The 25,835-nt window shown below is 41.0% G+C and overlaps 1 protein-coding gene, 1 long non-coding RNA gene and 1 pseudogene across 3 annotated transcripts in view; 1 reads left to right on the top strand and 2 right to left on the bottom strand.

Annotated features, from left to right (window-relative positions):
- Positions 1-5,093, top strand: part of LOC117975929 (uncharacterized) — a 198,545-nt gene extending 193,452 nt beyond the window's left edge. Inside the window, exon 5 of the long non-coding RNA XR_010109805.1 lies at positions 4,496-5,093. This is a non-coding gene — a long non-coding RNA (uncharacterized LOC117975929). The remainder of the gene's footprint in view (positions 1-4,495) is intronic.
- Positions 1-25,835, bottom strand: part of FRMD6 (FERM domain containing 6) — a 366,574-nt gene that overhangs the window by 273,074 nt on the left and 67,665 nt on the right. Inside the window, exon 1 of one of the 2 annotated variants that reach the window (XM_055097578.2) lies at positions 5,082-5,197. The exons of the other annotated variant lie outside the window; for it this stretch is intronic. The gene's annotated coding sequence lies outside the window, so the exon portion shown is untranslated. Of the gene's footprint in view, positions 1-5,081; positions 5,198-25,835 lie in introns of those variants that run through there. 2 annotated transcript variants of the gene reach the window in all.
- On the bottom strand, positions 22,397-25,645 carry LOC100972938 (protein SET-like; annotated as a pseudogene).

Here is a 25,835-nt window from a genome sequence, read left to right as displayed (position 1 = left end):
CCAGGCCCATGTGAATTGGATTCCAGGGCCTACAGGAATTTCAGAGACACCAATGGTCATCTTTGAGAGATTAGAAGAATTAGAAAAAATAGCAAATGACTGAAGAGCATGAGACCTTGTCAGAGAAAGTGATTTTTGCTCTTTGTTGCTACAGAGAACAGAAGTAAAACCAATGGATTTCAGTTATAGGTAAATAGATCTAAGGGTCAATCTAAGGGGAGAACTATTTAACTAGCTGCTAGCACCGTTCAGCACTTCACTACGCTGCCGTGTGCATCTCCCATGCTCCGTACGCTTCTGACAGATACGAAGGAGGAGGGATGGGGTTGTTAGTCCAGACAACCTCTGCCATCTCTGCTAATTCGAGGAAGCTCTCTCATTCTTTCTGGCAGCCCAAGCCACTAAGCCACAGCCTTGCTTCCAGTACCAGTGAGCTTGAGTGTTTTAGTAAGTACCCTCCTTCATTTCCATCACCAGCCCTCTACACAGCTTAAGCAGCTGCAGACGTCTCATCACTAAGACCTAGAGTACATCATGGCTTGTGAAGCAAAATCCACAGTTGGTCATACTGGAAATGACTGGACACCATGATTCACCCTTTGCTCACCCCAACACCAGTCCAACCAAAATAATCAGGTTGCAGACTAGAACACAGTCCAGGTGCCCTTTCAATTCTTCATTTTCACTTTGCTTATCTTCTAGTTTTCCTAGTTATAAATAATCAAACAGCCAATTGGTTCTGGAACTGCATCACTAATGGTCTGTAGAGATAGTATTGAGGAATTCACTGAATTTAGGAAGACCCAGAAAGGACTGTCTATCAAACTTCAAAGGACTTAACCCATTTAAAACACAACAAAAACTCTTGGAGATAAAATGCTGCATAAAGACACTGAACAGCTTGAAGATAAGACACATAACCTCAAAACCTTCCATGGAAGCTGTGAACATGCTATCAGGATCATCTCCCAAAAATGCAATTTACTGTGAAAATCTAATCAGTCATTGGGCAAACATTTCCTTGGACTGATAAGAGATTGGGGTAGGGGTGAGAGGAGATGGGAAAGGGGCCATGCAAGAAAAAGGAACAGTTAATAACTGGTATTGATCTCTCGTATCATATCAACACAACTCTCTTCTACTCTTCAAAAATCATTAAAAATGACAACATACAAAGCCAGATAGGTCAAAGAGTGAACCACTGAATTTTGGAAACAAAGGAATCAAGTTATTCAAATGGAATGCAAGTCTGCTTTTTACCTCCTTTATCTGGCCCACATTCCAAGGCACCTTAAAAAGGTTAATAAACAAACAATCATGTCAGAACCCAAGCTGATCTCAGAGCAGGCACAGATTGAGTTCTCAAGATCCTCTTCTACTACCAGGATTCACTAAATATTAATGATTTGATCCATGTGTTCCCCATTAGTAAACATCCATTCTATGTTAAGGCATTCATGCAATAGGTGCTAGGAATGCAAAGATGAAAACACACCGTCACAGCCTCCTAACACATACTCTCTCAAGGTGCTCCATGCAATGTGCTTTTTATAAGCCAATCATTTTGCTCTATTGAAAGTTCTCATAAATAATATTCTCTGACCTATTGATTAGACCCTTCACCCAATTACAGCGAAGTGCTACCATGTGACCTGCTCAGTTTCTAATACCTGGAACCTACACCTAACACTTGTATAACTGGGGCATCTTAGAAAGCACAGCTCAGGTGTAATATTTAGGAATGGTGGATGTTCAGGAAAAATGGGGGACATTTCTCTAACTCTTTGCCACATCATTAGCTTCAAATGGAAAATAAGATTACAAAGCAAGGACCTGAAATCACAGGGACTCGTAGCTTCCCATATCTGCTTTTTATAAAAATGCTTCATCAACCACAGCACCCACCCTTCTGTCATTGGTTCGTTTTTCTTTTTGTTTTGTTTTTTTTTCTAGTCATCATATACTTGATGATTTCCAGCTTTTATTTGTTATTGCCTCTCTATGTTTTCAATTCTCTTTTTAATTTTGTTTTTAACTGACACAATAATTGTACATGTGGATGGGATATATTGTGATGCTTTGATACACGTTTACATTGTGTAATAATCAAATTAGAGGATTTAACATATTCATCATATCATACATTTATTATTTCTTTGTGGTGAGAATATTCTAAATTCTCTCCTCTGGCTATTTTGAAATACACAATACAACATTATTAACCATAGTCACACTGCTGTGCACTAGAATATATTCCTTCTGCCTAACTGTAACTTTTTGCCTATGGGCCAATCTTTCCTCATTTTCCTCCCTCTTGCTCTCCCTAGCCTCTAGTAACCACCATTCTACTTGTATGAGATCAACTTTTTTAGATTCCATATATCACTGTGAACATGCAGTATTTATCTTTTGATGCCTAGCTTATTTTACTTAATGTCCTCCAGGGTCATCCATGTTTCTGCAAAGAACAGAATTTCATCCTTTTTCTGGCTCAGTAGTACTCCATTGTGTATATACGCCACATTTTCTTTATCCATTTTCCATTGATGGACACTTAAGTTGATTCCGTATCTTGGCTATTGTGAGTAGTGCTGCATAAATGCGGGAGTGGAGATTTCTCTTCAATATACCGATTTCAGTTTTGGAGCATTGCTGGATATGAACAGACACTTCTCAGAAGAAGACATTTACGCAGCCAACAAACAAATGAAAAAAAAGTTCATCATCACTGGTCATTAGAGAAATGCCCATCAATGATAGACTGGATAAAGAAAATGTGGCATATATACACCATGGAATACTATGCAGCTGTAAAAAAGGATGAGTTCATGTCCTTTGCAGGGACATGGATGAAGCTAGAAACCATCATTCTCAGCAAACTAACACAAGAACAGAAAACCAAACACCATATGTTCTCACTCATAATTGGGAGTTGAACAACGAGAACACATGGACACAGGGAGGGGAACATCACACAGTGGGGCCTGTCAGGGGGCGAGGGGCTAGGGGAGGGATAGCATTACGAGAAATACCTAATGTAGGTGATGGGTTGATGAGTGCAACAAACCACCATGGCACATGTATACCTATGTAACAATGTTGCAAGTTCTGCAGAATGTATCCCAGAACTTAAAGTATAATAAAAAAAATTTGAAAGAAAAAAGAGAAAAAGAAATATTCCCACAGGATGATGATTCAGCCAGAAACAAACACCCACCCAGAGCCCCCTCAAGCCCAGTGCTTCCTAAGACTTTATCCGCGTCCAGATGCAAGGAACTGCTCCTCTCCTTTGATCCTGCAGGCTTCACCCACCCACTGCCTGAAAATAACAGGGAGATCAGGCACAGGTCCAAGACCTTCTCCTAAATTTTAATCCTTAATCTTACCCCTGAAGACTAGGCCTCTGCTGACCTTGAACTTCACCTTCCCCCATCTTTGCATCTATCTGGCTTTTAGAGGGAGGCCTGCCCTCGGCAATGGAGAGTTCCAATTCCCTTACCTCTCCCTTTACTGCCTCCTCCCCATACCAGAATTCTATGCTGTCTCCTCTCATTCCCAGACGTTTGCTTTGCCTCCAAATTTCCTAAATTCTATGACTATTAACCCTGAGTTTGAAGCTGTTCTCTGCCCAGTGTTCTCCTGCTCCTGGACCCTAGCCCAGGTCACCTGACTCTACCAAAAGAAGTTAAGCGACTCACCCAAGATCACACAGACTGATAATGGCAAAACTCAGAGCTAAAAATGCTGCTACAGTGTCCGGGACAGGTTAACACTGACAACTATATATTTGAGGAAATAAAAACTGCCCGACAAATGCAAGAATTTACAAAACCCATAAATATAGTATCCAAGGTCAAGAAGTTTATAGGCTTTAAAAACTCAGCTCAAGATATCACCACAATGACAAAAGCAGTCAGGAATAATGATTGAATGATCCATAATGGTGCCTTAAGAAAATCACTTCCTTGGGAACTGCTAGAAGGAGCTAGAACAGTATTGCTCAAACTGTGTTCTATGGAAAATTAAATTCTTGGGATGTGAATTAGTATGCCTTGACAAAATAGTTTCATAATCAGGTTAGCTTAGGAGGCATACTCTATATCCCCCTTGGGATTCCCAGTGCATTTAAGTACATTTAATGTCCTAAGAAGTCCTATAGTAAAGAAACTTGTTACACTTGATTTAACCTAATCTTTTCTAAATTTACTTGACTACTGCTCACTGGCTCGCTCTCACTCTCTCTCTCTCTCTCTCAGCAGACTACCTACTTGTCCTGAGAACACAGTTTGGGAAATTCCGAACCAGGTTTATTTAACAGGTTTTTAAAACTCCTGATTCTTTACATTTAATTATTCGCTAGAATGAACCAAACTACTGTCTTTGCTCAATTCATGGGATGATCATAAATCCTGTGCCATTAGATCCTTTGACATATGCTCTTCATTGAAATGCATCCTCATTCAGTGCATTCATTTTTTTTTTTTTTTAATTATAGGACCTAACAAAGGGAATGGAGAGTAATCACATCATTCCAAGACCCTTCCTTTGCAGTCCTGTAGTCACAGCTCCAAAGACTCTGGGTTTTGGAGTAAGAGCTGTAACTGCTCAAGAAGAATTCGTGAACAAAAGCACATCTTTCTGAGGAGGCAGAATATCACAGGCCTATGACACCAGACTGCTGGAAGAGGCACTAGAGGTTGACAATAGATTCCAACATCTCATAAACCAGGAAGCAGCCTCAGGAAGGTTGGCAGCTGCCAAACCCATAGGCTAAGCAGTGGTGGGACTGTGATTCAAACTCGGATATTTTGGTTCATCTGCCAGGAAATTTTTCCTGTCCTGGAATTATCTGCTCTTCTCAGGAGGGAAGAGCTCAGTCCTCTTCATCCTGAAACCCATCATAGGAAAGGCAAGAAGGAAATGCACCAAAATGTTAACTGTGGTTGACACTGAAGTGGTAATTTGGTCTTTGTTCTATTTTTTCTGCATTGACCAAAATGTTTACAAAGGACATACATTGCTTTTATGCCAGAGCAGTTATGTTTAAAAACATTTTAAAAGCCAGAAGGTAAAGTACATACCCTGGAAAGCATCGCGTACGTGGCTCCGCTCCTAGTCGTTGACCAAAATAAGCAGAGCTAATGAAATGCCATGGCATTTCCCTGTGCCAAGGGAGGCATTAGGCTGTTCTCAATGAATGACTCACTGAGGCAGCGTATAGAGGCCTCCCTGCTGGCTGCTGGCAGGGCATCGGCTCTCTCTGGTAGGCATTGTGCTGCTGTGGCTTCACCCACTGACTGGCACGGAGCAGAGCCCTGCTTCATCGCCTTTGGTAATTTCCTCTTAAAGCATGTGTCTCCAGTGGGCTTTGAATGGCTCCTCTGTGATTTCTAAACTCAACCTAACTGAGTATACAATTTTAATTGGAAAAAAATTGCTTGACGTTGCCTTTCTGTATTTATACACCAGCCTCCCACCTAGCAAAAACTAACTGTGTCTAAAAACAAGCCTAACTGTGTCTAAAAGCAATACTTTTAGTATTTTAATGCCTGTTTTGGAGTCTGAGCAGGTTGTACCTTGTTTACATATAAGGGGTGAGTGTGTCTGTGTGTGTGCACACATATGTGTGTATGTATGTGTGCATGCATGTGTGAGACAAAGCTAATCACTTAGGTCCTTCAATTCTAAAGAGAATAATTTGATAATCCCCTCAATCAAATAGCATGCAGTCAGTCACTTCCAAAATATCTATTTACTAAAGTTTTCCAAAAACTGTATATCCACTGTACCTTAAAGTACTCTGAATCTTGGACTATTATCATTCTTCTTAAAAGTAGCGGCTGAGGGTGTCTTCATGTCCACCATTTCCATCAATATCTCCTCATTTCTCAGTCTTCTCTGCCTGACATTAACCACAGCTCTTTGCTTCACAGCTTCCCATTTCAGGCTGTTCTTGCTCCTTCCCCTACCTCACCCTAACCTGTCCTCCCTCCCACAGTCCCAGAGTATGTTGGGTCCTCCCTGCCAGCCCCCGACTCAAAGCCAACATCCTCCTCTCTGGTTTTGAATCCATCTCTTATCATTTTATCTCCCCAGGGTCCCTGATGCATTAATCACCTCTCTTGGGCACCACATCTTTAATTCTCTATTTTTTTTTTTACCAGCTTTTCCTGTCAGTTTATAAGCTCGTTCAGTTCTCACTCATCTTAAATTACTGCCCCTTAACTTTACATGGTCATCAGGTTCTTGCTTTATCTCTCTTGTTCCCTTTTCCTCAAGCTTCTCAGATGATTAGACTGAACTCACTGTCTCCATTTTCTCAAGTCACATTCCGTTCTCCCTGGAAGCAACCTGGCTCCCACAATCAAACCACTGAGAGGGTTTCTGCAAAGATTACCGATGATGAGACATCGTCTTCTCTCCTCAAAGTACTGGACATCTTCCTTGCCATTGACCCTAATGACTGCTCATGCTTTGAGACACTCTACTCGTATGCCTTCTAACACCCTGTCTTCAGCCTGTCCTTCTTACACTCTGACTGTTCCGTCTCAGCCTGTTCCATTGGCCCTTCTTTCTAGATATGCTCCTTAAACATGGAAGTTTCCAATGTTTCATTCTCCAGCATTTAATTCTTGATTCACTTCTCTTTTTATGCTACTCCTTGGGTGACTTAACCCACTTCTGTTTATGCTGATGGCTCCCAAATATACTCTATCCAAGTCAAAGTCCTCCTGTTCTTGAGCTATAGACTCATTCCAAGTGCCTTCTTGATATCCTAACTTAGTTGCCCACTGGCATCTCAGTCAATATGCTCCAAATCAAACTTATTATCTCCTCAACATTCCAAACTTACAGCTTCTTCTACTATTCCTCATGTTAATTTGAAAACCATCACTAGAGTGACCAACCATTCCCATTTTCCCAGGACTGAAGGGCTTCTGAGGACGTGGGACTCTCAATCTTAAAACTGTCACAATCCAGGCAAATGGAGATGGTCTCTCTAACCACCATCCACTCATCATTGGGCCTAGAACCTTAGAGTCACCTTTGACTCGGCCCCCTTCATCCTCTTCTTCCATCTGCCTGTCCAGCTAATTTAATTTCCTAAATAGTTATTAAATTCCCATTTTTCTTTCCAACCCTCGCTCATGCTCTGATCATCTCTTGCCAGTTTTGCTACCCTAGCCTGCTGAGTATTCTCTCCACTGTCAGTTTTCATCCCTTTTCAATGTATGCTGTATTCAACTGCTGAAAGAATAGTTTTAAAACACCAATCTCACCCCATCTCTGCCCTGCTTAAAGCATTCCATGGGCATCCCATTGCTTGGGATAAAGCCCAAACAAGTTGATATGTCAAAGTCCTCCATGGGTGTCTTAATCTGTTTTGCATTGCTATAAAGGGATACCCAAAGCTGGGCAGTTTATAAAGAAAAGAGATTTATTTAACTCACCATTCTGCAGGTTGTACAGGAAAAATGGCATAAGCATCTGCTTCTGGTTAAGACCTCAGGAAGATCCCAGTCATGGCAAAAGGAAAAGTGGAGCTGGCATCACATGGCAAGAGAGGAAGTGGGGGAGGTGCCAAGCTCTTTTAAACAATTAGCTCTTGTGCGAACTAAATAGAGTGAGAGACCAAGTGTGATGGCTCACGCCTGTAACTCCAGCACTTTGGGAGGCTGAGGTGGGCAGATCACTTGAGGTCAGGAGTTAAAGACCAGCCTGGCCAACATGGCAAAATCCTGTGTCTACTAAAAAAATATACAAAAGAAATTACCCAGGCATGGTGGCACATGTCTGAAGTCTCAGCTGCTTGGGAGGTTGAGGCAGGAGAATCAATTGAACCCAAGAAGTGTAGGCTGCAGTGAGCTGACTTCACACCACTGCACTCCAGCCTGGGTAACAGACCAAGACTCTATCATACATATATATATACATATGCATAGAGTGAGAATTCAGTCATTGCTGCTGGGATGGCACAAAGCCCTTCATGAGATATCTGTCCCCACGACCCATATACCTCCCACTAGGCCTCACCTCCAACATTGAGGATCAAATTTCAACATGAGATTTGGAGGAACAAATATCAAACTATATCAATGGTCCACCTATCCCTGGCCTCACTTGTGTCATGCATTGAGCTTTATGTAGGTATCTACACAGGCCAGACTGCTTATCCTCAGCTCTTGCTGTGACCTTTTCCTGGCATGTCCTATCTCTATCTCATCTCCCTTTGTCACCTGGTAAATTCCTCAAGATTCAACTGAGGTTCAAGACTCATCTCCTCCACGTCATTACCTGCAGGAGGTCTTCCGTGACATACCCACTCTGCAGGTGGGTTAGCTGTTACCCAAATCACCCTCCACAGTGCACTCAGATGATCTCCTTACAGGTCAGTCTTTTCCTCTGGGCTGCCAAGTTCACAGGAGTACACACAGCATTCTCCTTGCCTCTGTGTCCATAGCATCTAGGACAATGCCTGGCATAAAATAGACCTCAACAAACATTTGTGGAATTTATCTATCTATTTGAGGTGCAAGCTGATGGCCAGCAGGTCAAATCTAGCCCATAGTCATGGTTTGTTTGGCCCACATGATGGCTTTTTATTTTTTTATATATCAATGTTTAAAAATCATGAGATGTCACACAAAAATCCCAAATTCTAGATTCTCTTGAGAAAACTAAATATCTGGAAACGTTAGATTCCTATTTTGTGTGGTAGCTGACCTCATGAGAGAGCAACTGTTACCATCTTAGCCCACATCTCACTGGGAGCCTGCATCTCTCCTGGACCCTGGTGGGGAACTGCTGGCAGAATCTTTTGAATGAGCTTCATTTGGAGGAGCTTCTAGGCATTTGTTTTTCCTTAAATAGTGAACTGATGGTTTAGAGACCAACTTGGTTGCCCCAGAATGTTTAGGGTAAACAAGAAACCCACACTGCCCAAAAAATTCTGGTCTGGTTTTCTGTCTAGATTTCTATCTAATATCTAAATTTTCATGCTGTAATTCCTATCCTCAATTTTTGAAACTCAAAGAATTTTATCTTAAATTTTCTTTCATACATTTTCCCTGAAGAGCTCTAAGAGAAGATGGTAGTGATATTATCATCTTCAAACTAGCACTTTCCTCACTGCTATCTCATTTTCTTCTTACCTCTGTGGCAGTAAGTCACAGGGTCTTGACATGAGAGATTCAATTTTATAAGTATATTGAATTTTCGCCACAGGTATGATTGTTTTCACAGTAAACAGACAACAATCACATGCACAGAGACATCTCAAGAGCTTTTTACATCTTAACTGTTAACAGCTTTATGAATTTTAATGGTTCAGGAAAAGTTTATTTTTCACCACAGGCCCAGATGGAAATCGCTGCCATCAGGAATAGCTGAAATCCCCAGCTGTGATAAAGGAGCAGATTTCTAGGCAGAGGAAATCAGAGTATGACCTACTGGTGCTGCCATCTGTTCCCCTATGTGGACCCAAGAGCTGGGGGATTCCTGTGGGACCCAGGAACCATCAGCTGTGGGTTTGTGTTTTATTGGATTTAATTCAGCCAAGCTTCCTGACTTCCAGGCTTCCACAGTCACTCTTGAATGTTTGGCTCTATCAGATACTGCTACTATAGGCTTTTTGATAATTTTTTTATTAATAATAAAGTTAATTAAAATTAATTTAATTGAGAGAATTTGGTGACACTCTTTGGGATCACTACAGATACCACCCAACATACTCAATTCAGAATTGCCGAAGAGGGACTTCAGGGCCTCCTGCTGTTTCAGATGGCCTTCTCTGGAACAGTGGGCCAGCTCCTTCTGTGTGGCTTTGGAACTGTTCTGCAGCAGCACTGACAGACAAGAGAAGGTGCAGATTAGCCTGATAATCCCATAAGCTGTGATGGGAAAATCCACTGTGCACTGAGATTCCTTTCTCATTGGGTGGAATCTCAAAATCACCACATGCTCTTTTGTTGAACTACCCTGAAGACTGATTTTCATGTTTCTCCCGAAGAACCTCCCACTGAAGAATGGCTAAATGCCAGACACTGACTGCCACAGGGAGAGCTTGGCCTTCCCACTATCCCTTTCCCTCTTGCCAAAAACACTCCAGGAAACTCCCTCTGAAGTCATGCATATCTTTTCTGGACTGTGACCCTGCCTGTGCATGACTGTGGCCACCAGCAGCTGGGTACAGCAACTGAGGGTCAGACATCTGCTCTGTAACAACAGCAGAGATGAATCTCTATTTTAATGAAACATGATGGGCTGCATGATTACAAGCAGCATCAGGTTTTTCTAAAGGCAGACTGCAGGCATTGTTTGCCTACCCTTGTCCCATTTACCTGGTGCCTGAGAAGAGGTACCACGACTAGTCTGAACAAGCTTTTTGAGGCTTACCAAACTCCTTTTCCTTGGTGGTAACCTTCCTTCATGCATTTTTAAGTGAGAGAGAATGTCAAGATTATACCCACAACAAGCTGAGGGAGGTAACCAATTCAAAAGTTTCATTTCCTGCCCCAAGTTTTATTGCATAAGTGGGATGGTATTTAGGAGTTTTATTTGAAGAAGAGAGACCCTGGCTTGGCCATGGTTTTTGAACACACGTGTCACATGCTTCTGCCTGACCTAACCTGCCCTTGAACTACAGACAGAGCAGTACAAGCCAACCAGTTCCATATGCCATTACTGTAAGCACTAAATGACCATGGTCCCTCTTTCCTTGCCAATGGGTAACTAACTTATATTTCAGCATATATTTCTACCTTGGACTACACAGGAAGATCAGCTTAACAATTGCTTCTCAGACATGCCAACAAATTCATTTCAGCAAACACTATTTATCACCGGCTGTGTACTAGTCATGAAACCAAGATGAAATAGATGCAGTCCCTCACTGTAAGGAGCTTACAACTTTAATGTATGGAATTAGACACATGCACACCTAAATATAGATTAGTGAACTGGAACATGAATGCAAATAAATTATCCAGAATGCAACCCAGACAGATAAAGCAATGGAAATATTTGTTATAATGGTTAAAGACATATGGAGAATACAGGCAGAATGTCTGCTATCTATATAATTGGAAATCCAGAAGGAGATGATAAAGAGAATGATCAAGAAATAATATTCAAAGACATAATAACTGAGGATTTCTCAAACATTAGGAATTCCAAAAAATCCCAAATATATCAAGTACAAGGAAATTTGCAAACAATCCATCATGGTGAGACTGTGAACACCAAACACAGAGATTATCTTAAAAGTATCCAAAGAGAAAAGACACATTTCCTACAAAGGAATAGCAATTAGAACAATACAAGCTTCTCTGTGATAGCATTAAGCCAGAAAAGACAGGGGAGTAGTATCTTCAAGACAGTACATAACTGCCAAGCTAGAATCATATGACCTCAAAGCAATAAGAAAATAATTTTGGCCATGATAGGGATTTAAAGTTATAAGTAAGGTGCTTTGAGAAAGCTAAGGGAGGAGCATTAATCGTGCATGGATGGTGGTGTTGAGGGGTGGGGAATGGAACAGATGTGAGTAGGATTGAGACAGCTGGGGAGTGAGGAGACAGGACTGCAGCCAGTGATAGGATCCCTTTGTTTAAATGAGGAAGAGGCTCTACCTCAAATCCAACACAGTTCCACTCAAGGTGCCCAGAGTGTGGGCTGTAGGCGAGATGCCAATTCTTCCAGACTCTTCAGCTTGGTGGCCTTACATAAGGCACAGTCTGCACATTTGTATCTGCTGCCCTGAGGGGAGGTGCTCCAGATGGTGCAGTCTGAGCAAAGGCCTAGAGGTCCACATGGACGTACTATGGTATGTTCAGGCAATAGAATGCCTCTGATAGCTGCATCCCATAAGTACGACGTCTTCCTGGTGTTCAGGCTTGTGCACTGGACTGTATAGAAGAACACTGATTCCCATGAGTGGAGCAGGCAGCACACAGGTAAGCTAAATGGGAGCTTCAAGGCTGATAAAGCTCTTCCAGAATTCAATCAATGTGTTTTCCAAGGGCATCAGGGGCCTAGTAGAATTCTAAGCCTGAGAAGGTCAAACACCATTTTACAAGTCCCTCCACATCTCCCCGCACCCCAGAGTGGCCTTGCTGTTGCTCCCCGCACCCCTGCAGGCCCTCTGCTCATTTACGCTTTTCTACTCCATGCCACGGAAATGCAAGGAGTTAGGAGCTGTAAAGGATTCCTTGTGAGTCCTACACCTCTGCCTGCATTTGCCCACTCATATCGGGACAGAGTATTATAAAGTATTGAAGTCTCCAAGAATCTTTGAGGTCATTTAGTACTTCCTCACAGCCATTGTGGAATTTCCTGTACAACATCTGTGACCAAAGCCCATCCCCATCCTGCCCAAGCTCTCCCAGGACCTAGAGGCTCACAGCCTAGGTCGTCATGATGGATCTCCTCTCCAAGATGTCAACTCTCATTTCTTCCTATGTCTGTCTTCTCCAAGGAAAAGAGCTTCAGTCTTTCCCTTAAAGGATTGCACCCTAATAATTTTAATATGGTCAGGATTTGGCAAAGTACCTGCACTCACCCCAATCACAGGTTTTATTTCACTGCACTGTAAACTTCACTAGTGATGCACAAGAGTACCTTGAGGGCAAAGACCATTTCTTATTGATCATTGCCAATATTCACAAGGTCTGGAGTACTAGTGGCTACATGATGGACATTCACTAAATTACTTCTGAAAGAGTAAGTAAAATGACAACCATATTGTCTGGTTTCCAAATCATCCAACTCATCTTTCTCTGGACGTGTGACTGACTTAGAAAACTATGAAATCCAGAACCCAGTACAGGCAACCTCAACTTCCGTGTGTGTGTGTGTGTGTGTGTGTGTGTGTGTGTGTGTGTGTGTGTGTGTCTACACAAGAGAGAAGGACTACCCTCCTCTGGGGCCAATGTATTTTCCTTCTTTGCTCCCTCATATACTCTTGGGCAGCAGCAGTCTCTTATGAATCTTCAAGCTTATCTCTACTTTCTCAGCATTCATAGGGTAAATTTTCCCAAAGATGAAAAGGAGAAGCCAGAACACAGGGAAAACCATCGCGGTCACTCCTCTGGTTCCTTCTACCACTGCCCCAGCTCAAAGCTCTGCTGCGATGCAGATCATGTTTTTCCCAGAAAATGTAAACTTCTTAAGAAAACTGACTATCTTCTACAACTCCTAGCACAGTGCTAGGCATACAACTAATTTCTGCAAGATAGTGTAGAAGCTAAGAATGGGCTCTGCAGCCAGTCACCCTGAGCTTGAATCTTAACTCCATCACTGTCAGCTCTGTGACAGTGGTAAGTACCAAACCTCTCGATGCTTCTGCCTCCTTATTTGTGAAATGGAGATAGTGATGTTATCTACAACACAGGGCTTCTGAGAGGGTTGAGAAAATACATGCAAAATACCTGGTATGTAACATGCTATGTAGTATACGCAAGAAGCATTAGCTGTCATAATAATTTAATACATATTTATTGAGCTAATTATGGGTAAACGCAAAATTACAACATAAGACAATCTTGTGCTAGGTACTCACTTTTTCATACTCATTGAAAGCATTTACAGAGCCTTCTCTGTGCTAACTGCTGAGGGCACAAAGATGAGTAGCACTTGGGGAGATGATGTCACTTAGGAAGGTATTCTTTTCTCACTTTTTCCCTATTACATTTGATATTGTAAGGTGTCTCTGATGAGGTGTTAGCAGGTATCAAATCTTTAAGCATGTCTCCTAATCCTTTTGGACCTCAGTTTCCTCAACTGCAAAGCCAGGCGGTTTGGCTACTTGATCATCTAGCTTTAACATTGAATAACTTTATGATCATGGAGATTTGATTGTTTGTAAAAAAAAAAAAAAAAAAAAAATTGCACTTCTGTTTCAGGGGTTTTTCTTCCACTCTTCTTCTCATGGACTAGGAAACATGGGGACTTATTTTTGAGGTCACAAAAGAGGAAAAACCGAGACTCCTAAACCCAGACCCAACCACTGGCTTTGATGACATCAGGAAAGAGGGAGGAATGTTCTCTTCAGACTTGGGAAGCTGGCAGGCGACTCTCCTGGAGGCTGGTGTGCTTGAGGTCTCTGAGGGGGGCCCAGTCGCAGCCCCTACAGACCAGGATAGAACAATGAGATGTTTTCATGCCAGGACCTACAGAAGGAACCATTCATCTCTTGCTGCTTCAGGTAATAGTCCAGCTTCTCTTGGCAGGGAGCAAATCTATGCCAAGATTCACTGAGGTTTTGGTGGTCAACTGGATGGCAGCAGACCCTCTCTTTCCTCCTGGGTCCACTGAACAAATAAAAAAATTAATAGTTGATCAAAGTTGAGCCATTTCCAGGCTCCTGAGGCATTTCAATGATCATTATAGTATTATATCATTGAATAAGTTTTCAAGTACAGTGCATTAGGTAGGAGGTGGGGGAAGAACTTAAAAGGAACAGCTCTGAGGAGCTGCTTCATCTCGGGCCAGATGGGAATGGACTGGGATGTGGGTTCTCTAGACACCAACATCGACAACAAGGAGCTCTCAAGCACACAGATGCCTCCGCCCCCTATCAGTTGCACAGGGTTTCTCGCTAAAGCAATTTAGAAAAACAATTTAGACATCTGAAGAATAAAACTCTAAGGGTATAGGGCTCCGTGACTTCTTGCCAGAGCCAAGAAGAAGCTGGCTCTCGACCTCACCTGCCATCACCATTCAAGGCAGACAGAGCCTTCAAAGTGCTTAAAAGAGATGAGTCAGAAGTCCAAATTCCCTTGCTCTCTCTCAGTTTTCATCAGCACCACAAGAATAGGCTGGAATTTTACTAAACGACTGAACACACACATTGCTAACAATGGATTCGTTACAGACTGTCCAGGGAAAACAGGAGAGAAAAAACTGAATGGCAGTGTAACCCCAGTTTCATATCATGGCAACCCTGTACAAACAACTCTCAGTGCAACCACATGCCAGTTCTCATCTTCACCTCCCAGACCCAGGTAGTCCTCAAGAGACAAAGCTCAGGAGCTAATCTCAGCGTCTGATGGCAACAAAATTACCATTAAGCCTCTTGCCAGTGGGGCCGGCACTCACCAGGAAAAACTTACTCTGTTAGATAAAAACCCACTTCTGGGCGTGGTGGCTCACGCCTGTAATCCCAGCACTTTGGGAGGCCAAGGCGGGTGGATCACCTAAGGTCAGGAGTTCGAGACCAGCCTGGTCAACATGGCAAAACCCTGTCTCAACTAAAAATACAAAAATTAGCCAGCCTTGGTGTTAGTTGCCTGTAATCCCAGCTACTTGGGAGGCTGAGGCAGAAGAATCACTTGAACCTGGGAGGTGGAGGTTGCAGTGAGCCAAGATTGCACCATTGCACTCCAGCCTGGACAACGAGAGGAAAAAAAAAAACAAAACTCACAACTTGCTTGAAAGGGATAATTCATTCTCCCTACCTTTACCCCAAATATGCATGTATACATGCCATGTTTTCTGAAAAGGAATCATGTTTGTTATTTCTCTATTGGTGGAGCTAAGCCTTGTTCTGGCATTCCTAGCAAATGCTCAGGAAACAATGTCCTGGTTGTTTTTTAAAGGAGAGACTACTTCAGAAGGACTTGGGGAGAGAGATCTTTTGTACGATTTCTCTTGGAGGATGGGGATGGAGGCTGCAGCGAGGCAGGCTTTCAGAGAGAAGAGTATGGCACAAACCCCGCATGGGAAAGACCAACTCCTCATCCTGTGCATCATTTGTACCTTCAGCCCGGTCAGGCCCAGAAAGAGTGCATATCCAGTGCAAGCTGGTGGAGATGCAGCCTTTGGTTTCATAAAGCACAAGGTTTTTTGCCCATTCGTATTTGGGGGCAAGAGCTTGTGCATTTTTTGGCAGCCATAAACCTTGCCATATGCTGATAGAGAGAGTGAGGGTTGAATTAACACGCTGCCTCATCTTTTGGTGTATCACAGCTGAGTCACATCCATTTTGACACTCAGAGAATATAAATAGAAAGATTTTGGGGACAGAAATGAGAAATCTATACATCTTGGACTTTTTCAAGTTCTTCTGGCTGGCATGTGCTGTTTTCCTTAGCAGACTTGCCCATGATGAAACAAAGTCAGAGAAAGAACAGCCTTTGCTCAAACTTTTGAATGTCTTTGATACGTTAGATTGGAAAAGACTGTTTGAAAGATAGGGAACAAATATGTTTTATTTCATAGAACTATGTGTGTGTCCTGAGCCAGTAGTGGCAAGAAGGGGGAGAAGCCTATGGATGATGCATGTAAGATTAAAATCCTACAGGGTTTTTCCCCATCCTGGTGCCTTCACAACCTCAAGTATGGGGAAGCCAGAGTCATGCAGTGATTTATGCACCAGGAATCCAAGCTCAGAAAGCATCCAGGCATAAGGCCAGACACTGGTGATTTCTGCTATTTTGCACTCCATGGTTTCTTGAGAAAATGGTACGTCACTCTGTTTTCTTGCTGTTCTTCTGAGGTGGAATGGAACATAAAGCTTCAACATGTTTTGTACCAAAATGGTTATACTAAAGAGGTCTGGCATATAGTTATCCTAAAGGGGGCTGCCCAAGAGGAGGAAGAAGTGACCAGCAATGTCTCATTAGCAGCCACAGACCTGGGAGACTCAACATGTCAAATATGTCAACAAACATTTCCTGAGTAGTCACTAGAATAGCATCCATTTAAAAGGCATAGTTTCTGCCCTGAGGAGCTTATAATATGTGGGGAGCAGGGTAAGAGATAAATACTTAATAAGCAGAAGATACTAAAACTAAAGACAAGCAAGGCAGAGGCTTTCTAGAAGTTTGCTAGAATAAAATTAGAGATAGGAAAACTCACAAGGCCATTTAGACTCAAGAGTAGCCTTCCCTCTGGAGGTCTAATTTAATTAGCACTATCACTGGGCAATTACTAAAATTATTCATCAAGGGATGGAATTTAAAACCTTTGAAAAAAGAGGGGTAGGAGTACATGTGTATATGTGAGAGAAAGAGAATGAGAGAAGAGAAAGGAAAGGAGAGAAGAGAAAGAGAAAGGAAGAGGGAAGATTAGGGAGGCAAAGAAAGGACAAGACAGGGCGGAGGAGGGGAGAAGGGATCCCTAACCTAGATTGAATCCCCCAATGCTCAAAACCACTGAGCACTTTCTACTCTCAGAATTGTTAAAGTCACCGTCATCCACAAATGCTTTTAAGATTTTGAAATATATGAGAAACATTTAATGTGCTTCACAGAATAAGCTAGATAAAAACGGTCCTTACACTGCAACTGCTGGCACTCCCCTGGGCTGTCTGATGGTACGAAGTTTTGAGCACACACACAGATGATAACAAGCCTGTAAGGCTTGTCAAGAAACTTGACTTTTCAGGTGTTCGAATAAAGAAGACAGCATATTTTTGTATTCATCTCGGTTAACAGATATAAAAGATTAATTATGTCATTAAGTAGTATATAATTTTCAAGCATATTTAATGTCACTGCATATTTACAGTAATTTTCAAAGGAATTTTGCATCATTATATTATTCCCACAACAAGATTTTTTTTAATGTTTTTCTGAAATTCTATAGTTCTAAGAAGAGCTCTATGTACCCTCTTGGAGCTTCATCCCAACGTCAATTTAGGAAGAAGCGTAGCTAATGTTAAAACTCTACATGCATGGGTTTACGTTTAGACACCTGCATTCTCTCTGTCCATCTGTCTCTCCCTCTCTCTCACAGATTTGAGACACAGGAACTAAAACTGGACCAAGGCTCCTAGTAAGGATCACTGAATAGAAGTATTTTGGTTCAATTCCCTTCCCAAAAGACATATAAAAGTTTAAAAGAATGGAAAATTAAAAAATTTACAATCCCACCTTCTTTAGTGAAAGTAGGATACAGCCACAACTCTCAACCTCAGTTTCTGAGGATTGGATGCTAAGCAGAGTGAAAGTGGGACCTAACTGAGGGAAGGCATAAGAATAGCCACAAGCCTCTATAGATTTCTGGTAGGATATGGAGTTCTCCAAAAGGGGTGGCCCAGCAATTGCCTGATAGAAGTGTCAGGGCCTGGAAATGTGGGCAGGGCCCAAAAGCCTCCCTGTGTCCAGTTCCAGGTTGTGGAGCATTTGGCAAGGCTGCCTGATACTTAGCATACAATGTGTCCACATAACAGAGAGGAGGTCCGGCCCTCTGGCTGCAGAAGGAGCACCAGTGGAGCTTGGGTTTATAGCAGTGACTCCATGCCTGCTGGTAAACAGTTCTCAACCAAAGATGATTCCACATCCCAAGGAGGCATTTGGCAATATCTGAAGATATTTTTATTTGCCACAACAGGTATCAAGTGGGTAAAGGCATAGAGGCCAAAGATGTTCTAAACATCTAAAAGTTGCAGAACTTTCCCTTGGATTATACAGCCCCAAATCTTAATAGTGCCAGGGTTAGGAAGCTCTCTGATCTTGGACAAATTTCTTAACTTTTCTTAGCCTTAATGTCCTACTCTGAAGAATGGGACTAATAAATAGCTTCTTGATTGAGTTGTTAGGCTGATTAATTCAGACACATGATTTATATGAAGCAATATTTTGCACAGTGCTTGACACGTTGTAAGTATTCAATAAATGTTGGCAACTATTGCTTCTCTCTCTCTCTCTCCTCTTCTCTCTCTCTCTCTTTAAGCAAGTATAAGTACATTTGCTTGGCTCTATGTCCTATAGCCCATCCTTGACACTATTCTGCCTTCACAAACACCTTTAGCAAAATTCTCAGTTCTCCAGCACTTTCTAAGGGTAGCCTACCTCACTGGTGACAATTCTTTGAGAAATGTGCTAAATGTGTGCAGTTAGGACAAGGGAAGTTGGATTCAACTGACTGGTCCAGCACACTACTCTGATTTTTGGAATAAAGATCATAACCCACCATTCCAGCTTTACATAACCGAACCAGAATAAAACCCAGGCCAGCTAAACCCTTGGATAATTTATTATTCTTGGGTATGTTTCTGGATCATTGAAAATTTGAATGTGTAAGCACCAACATTTCTATTTTAAACATTTGTAGAAAATATTCCTAAGATGAATTATTTATTTCTCTGTATTTTTAATGAGTATATTCAACAGTTTAAGCTTTCCTTCATGACTCAAAATCATTACTACTAACATCAATTATTACACATGCTTTACCACAGTGATGGCCTCAGGATCTGCTGAAGTTTGTTAGCTCTTTATCCACATGCTAAATAGATCAAGGGCGCTGCGCTTTCTTATCTTTTGTTTACACTAATTAACAAGGGTTTGTTTTCCTGCTGAATTCCTTGTTTTAACATTTCTAACTGGCTGTTTTTCAAACATTAGCGTAATGCCAAGGGTGGATCCGAAATTTTAGGGAACTGAAGCTCAGACAATTGTTGGTTGTTGGGAGGAGGGACCCTTAAAAAAAAATACAAAATTACAAATACAAAATTAGACACCAAATTGGACGGTGGGCATATTCCTGGAAGACAGTCCTACTCTGGTTACGCTAGCAATAATTTAATAATACACAGAAGTAACTATAAAATATACATATATATTCCAACAAACCCTAATTGACTTCTACTTAGCTAGAGCTCAAAAAACTCCTACAGCCTCTTCAATGCCATCTGACATGAGGTGATGTGTGCTGGAGGGCAAGTCAGAGTGGCAGCAGGCAGTCTGAACCAATTGTGGTTAAGATATCTTACCTTTGGAAATTTTACAAAACCATGTGACCTAGTGAACACATTAGTGGGTCACTTACTGTGGACCTGCCTTCATAATAGTCTGATGCAGTATTACTCTCTTCTGAACTAAAAACCCAAAGCCAACCCTGACAGAGTTTTACATGAATTAAGAAAGAAAAGGCTCTGAATAAAGACTGATGTACCCACTTGGAATAAAGCAAAGAGCCTTGCGTGCATAGAGTTTGAGACATATGCATAAAATGTCTCTTTGGCTTATCTCTTATTTCTAGCTGTGCTTCACCAGGTGAGGAAAAATGAGCCAATCTCTTAGAGTCATTCTTTCCCCCAAAAAATCTTTATGTTCTTTCACTGGAGCAAGATTCCTGATCCCCATACAGTGATGTATTTACTAAACAGAGACCTATACAGAAATTACGTACTATCCATCTAGATAGGTTGTTACACTTTTGCCTGTTGGTGGGATAGTTCCATTTATCAAGTTTTATACATCAAAAAGCTTTGAATTTCACCAGATTGTCCATTAATTCTCCTCTGAAAAAGTGGCATTTAATTTCAGCTATTATACTTTAACAACATTAAAAAGCTTCCGCATTACGCTTCTTCTCTGCAAAACGGCATTGAGCAGACAGAGCTGAGTCCATTACCCCACCCAGATTTACATAGTCATATTTGACAACTTTATACCAGAGAGCTGGGACAGTTACTCCTAATTAACACAGACTTCTTACTCTGAGAGCCCATCTTCTTGGCCACATTTTACACAGCCAATGAAGACATGCCAGCAACTGTCCCATATATAGCTTGGCATTAAAGCACCAGGTCTATTTGATGGTGGTGGCAGGCACTATTACTTTATATACTGGTAAAAGGCAAATTTTAAAAACTGCCACCTGGAGATTAAAAATCAAGGGCACAACGTTCTGAGAACTGAGTATTGAGCATTCTGGTATCCCAAATGATGTGAATATTATCAGAAACCAACGGCGAATTGTACCCATGTTTCCCAGCTAGGGAGATATTAACAGAATGGTTCAAATCCCATTACTAAATCCACATAGCCCTGAGGTTTTCCTGTAAAGTGTGTATCAAAAAATATGAAGTTAGGGTGACAAAGTTTGACACTGATGTTATACAAGTCAAACTTGGAAGGTCATAGTAAGCATACCTATGCTGAGAGAAAAGCATCAAATCCTTTGTGTACACATTTAGTTTTATCGTAACAAAGCAACTTGTACACTTTTAACCTTTAAAACTGAGCATCATCTTTCCTTTCCTTCCAGTGAAACAAAAAGAAAATTTAAAAATAAACAGGAACAAAATTATAGTAGAGAATGTCAATTCCAAATAAGATCCTACAGGTTCTGCTGATTCTCCCATTGAGTGGCAGGGCTCAAGTCATCATTAGGAGAGAATTTATTTTAAAAGTGTCATCTTAAACTGTAAAGATGTCTGTCAAATATCACAATTGAACATGCCAAAGGAGAAGCCATGCTGTCAAAATGCCCACTTAACCCACCCAAACATCTCCAACCCACCCTTTGCACCTTCTATAACTCCATTTTTTAAAGTTTTTTTTTTGTCTTTTTTTAAACAAGAGAAAGTAGACAGATGCATGTTGGGAAATGCTAACTGTGCATATTCATATAGAGACATGGTGTAGTCTCTGAGCCCAACGTACAGAGAAAAGAGAAAAGAAGCTAGAATTCTGTGCACTGCTACACAGAGGCCTCACAACTTCCAGCTTCCAGCAGAGCAAAGGGAACAGGTTTTTCTTTTTTCCCACAGAGCTCGGTGGTGTTGATTCTGTACAGTTTTTGTTCAGACAGGAAAGGATAAAAATGAATTTTGAACAGAAAGGGGTAGACACACTTTTTCCATTGTATTCTGCTCAAGGTATTTCTCCCAAAATAAGTTGAGAACCATGGTGTAGAGAAAAGAGACCTCAAGAACAGGGCGACTGAGTGCAAGAGGGAAAAAAAGGGAAAAAGGAAGACTGCAACTTGCTCCCAGAGATTGGAGAAAATTTTTTTAAGAAGTAAGTTGGGGCCGGGCGCGGTGGCTCACGCCTGTAATCCCAGCACTTTGAGAGGCTGAGGCGGGTGGATCACAAGTTCAGGAGATTGAGGCCATCCTGGCTAACACGGTGAAACCCCGTCTCTACTAAAAATACAGAAAATTAGCCGGGTGTGGTGGTGCACGCCTGTAGTCCCAGCTACTCGGGAGGCTGAGGCAGGAGAATCGCTTGAACCCGGCAGGCGGAGGTTGCAGTGAGCCGAGATCACAGCACTGCATTCCAGCCTGGGCGACAGAGCGAGACTCCATCTCAAAACGAGACAGAGTCTTTGCAGGAACATGGATGAAGCTGGAAACCGTCATTCTTAGCAAACTATCACAAGGACAGATAACCAAACACTGCATGTTCTCATAGGTGGGAGCTGAACAATGAGAACACATGGAAACAGGGCAGGGAACATCACACACCGGGGCCTGTCGGGGGGTGGGGGGCTGGGGGAGGGATAGCATTAGGAGAAATACCTAAGGTAAATGATGAGTTGATGGGTGCAGCAAACCAACATGGCAATGTATACCTATGTAACAAACCTGCACGTTGTGCACATGTACCCTAGAACTTAAAGTATAATAATTTTAAAAAGAAGGTTGGAATCCATCAGTGTTCTATTAGTCATCTTCTCCTTCACCCTCCTCTCCCTCCCCTTCATCATGATCTTCATCTTCTTCACCTTCATCCTCATCCCCTTCTTCATTAATACCTTCTAATCCTTCCTCTTCTTCTTCATCATCATCTTCTCCTTCTCCTTCTTCATCTTCATCATCATCTTCTCCTTCTCCTTCATCATCCATATTGGAAACGAAGTAGTACTGTAACAGGTTTTGCCAAATATCATCTTTGATGACCTCTCCTAACTCATTAGCCCCTACATCAGAATGGTCAGTAAACCAGGTAAAAAAAACTCTCTAGTTCCACATGCTGCTTCTTCCTGCTGGCTTTATTCTGTGTTTAACTTGAATGTTTTGTCAAATCCTTTCCAGATTTCCATTTGATTTCAGTGGACTTTGAAGATGGATCACCTCTCTCATTCAGATGAAATTCTTTGGAGAGAATTTTATTTCCAAAGTAAGGATTTTCATCAAAATGAAAATCTATTCAGCAATTTGATTTAATGTCATCAAATTCCATCACTTCAACTCTGGTTAAATAATGCACTGCCTCTTCGTCCTCCTCCCCAAGCAGTGCAGACACTTCTGGATGGTTGACAAATGTTGTTACCCAAAAATCTGGGATTTTGGCAATCAATTCTGACCTCTTCTGAGAAAATTATTTATGGAGTTTGTTATATTTCTGTTCTACTTTCAAAATCTCCTCATTGGCTTATTCATTAAGTCTGTCTATTTCATTTTGTACTTTATCAATGTGTTCAATTGCTTCTTGTTCTTCTTCTTCTCCCTTCTTCAGTAAGCCTGCAGAGGTCAATGTCTCCTCTGGTCTCAGGGCAGGAGGTGGTCTTGGTTTCTTCACTTGAGGTGGGAGTGGAGACAGGTGTTTGGGGGCCATGTGGCTAAGGAAGTCCAAGAACCAGACCACGGGTCTCCTCGCTCATCAGGAAGCAGGCAAAAAACTCAGGGTCATTTTTTAAGAGCATTTTCTTAATATGAATAATCTTTTTTAGTTGACATTTAATAATTGTACATATTTATGGAGTACAGTGTGATATTTCAATACCTGTATACAATGCACAATGATCAAATCAAGGTAATTAGTGTCACTTCACACATTTTTTGTGTTGAGAACATTCAAAGTTCTCTCTTGTAGCCATTTTAAAATATCAAATAAATAATAACTATCGTCACCCCACAGTGCTATAGAACACTAGAACTTACTCCTCTTATCTAGCTGTAATTTCGTATTGGTTAAAAAAACCTTTCCCTATCTCCCCTTCCCTCTACCGTTCCCAGGTTCTAGTTAGCACTATTTAGTAATAGAGTATGATTTGAGTTCAAGTAACCAAGCTCATCTGTAGTTTGTACTGTTTTCAGTAGTAAAAATTCAAGACTCGGACTCTTAAGGTTTCTAATAAAAAGCAAATGTTTACTTGTACTTGCCTTTGTTCCTCTTTAACAGTTATTTCTTTTTAATGTTTACACTTTGTTTCTTTCTTTATTTATTTTTTTAATAGAGATAGGGTTTCGCCGTGTTGCCCAGGCTGGTCTCGAACTCTTGGGCTCAAGTGATCCTCCCACATCAGCCTTCCAAAGTGCTAGGATTATAGGCATGAGCCACTATGCCCAGCCTAATTTTTAAATTTTGAAATAATTTTGGACTTAGAGAAAAGCTGCAAAGTTCAGAGATCCCTGATATCCTTTACCCAGTTTTCTTGACCACATCTTATATAGTCTTAGTAAGATGATCAAAACCAGGAAATTAACATTGATACAATACCACTAACTAATCCGTAGACCCTACTGAAATAATGTTGCCAGTTTTTCCACTAATGTCTTTTTTGCTGGTACAATCCAGGATTCCACGTTGTATTCGGTTGTCATGTGTCCTAAGTGTTCTCTAATTTGTGACAGCACCTTAGTCTTTTTTGTCTCCCACAACGGTGACAGTTTTGAAGCCTACTAGCCAGTTATTTTGAAAAATCTCCCTAGACTTTGATCTGATAATTTCTCTTAATTATACTTTTTTGCAAGAATAACATAGAGGAGATGTTGTGCCCTTCTCAGTGTCCCATATCTAGAGATACACAATATTAGGTGATATTAACTTTGATGACTTGGGTAAGGTGATGCATGCCAGGTTTTTCTACCAAAAAGACATTTTTTTCCCTTTGTAATAATTAGGAGAGAAAATTTAAGACTATGCAAATAGTCTTATTTCTTATACTTTTGCTCATTAATTTTAGTGCCCAATGATGGTTCTTATCTGAACAGTTATTGCTATTTGCCTAAGAATAATTTTTATTTAAATAATTTCCTCTACATTTATTAATCAGAATCCTACTGTAAGAATTGTCCTTTCTCAGCCTCTTAATTATTCATTCAATTACTTATATCAATTTAGAGCCATAGATACTTATTTTGAGTATAATTCATTATTACAATTTTTTAATTGTTGTTGCTCAAATTGTCCCAATTTTTACTACAAAATGAACCCCTTCAAGTTTCTTACATTCTTTCAGCATGTCCCCATCAGTTTTTGAGTACTTCCTTACCTTCTGGCATCACAAGATGTTCCAGACTAATCTTATCATTTCACTGGGAGTCAACCAATTCTGCAAGGAACCCTGGTTCCTTTTATTGAAGAATGGCATTTAACAACCAAAATATAGGTGGTAGACATGCTCATTGCTACTGGGATGTCATGAGGTATAGGAAATATGTGTCTGTATATTACATATGTATATATAATCTATATTTACTTCTTTATGCCATCTGTGTACATAATAAAAATCATGAGTTTATGCTGATACCTCCTATTCTAACACTATAGGGTTTATTCTAGCTTCCTCCCCCTTCCTTATTTTTAACTTATTTCTTCTACTTGAGAAATGGGGCTCTCATTATTCACAATGTTTCTATTTATTTGTTCAATCCTAGTAGATATGTAGCTTCAGAATTGCTAAAGCATATCCCCATGAGTATTTACCAAATAGATTAAGATATTTGCATACTGTTCATTTTATAATATTTGCGTACGGTAGTCTTTAGTGCTATAGCATATAGTCAAAATACTATTTCTAATGCTACTTTTCTTACTGTTGTGTTCTATTTGGCATTCCCCCAGCATCTGGGTTGAATTTAATTAATAATAATGGGAGAGGGGGACATTCCCATAGTTCTAAGAGTCAGAGCTACATAGTAAAGGCATATTCAGAAAAGTGCTGCTCATACCTTGCTCCTACCACTCTGTTCTCATTTCCCATTCTTTCCACCCTGTTTCCATCTACCATCTGTAGGTAACTAATCTCATTACCCCTGGCTTATTTTTTCTGTATATTATTCCCTGTCGGGTTAGCAAAAATTAATAAATTTTACAACACATTCCGTTAGTGAAGCTGTATGTAAATAGGCATAGCATACTTAGGCACAAATGAGC

The sequence above is a fragment of the Pan paniscus genome, chromosome 15 (assembly GCF_029289425.2).
Source record: "Pan paniscus chromosome 15, NHGRI_mPanPan1-v2.0_pri, whole genome shotgun sequence".
Classification (NCBI taxonomy): Eukaryota; Metazoa; Chordata; class Mammalia; order Primates; family Hominidae; genus Pan; species Pan paniscus.
The sequence above is the reverse complement of the archived record's forward strand: the minus strand, read 5'-3'. Positions and strand labels throughout refer to the sequence as shown.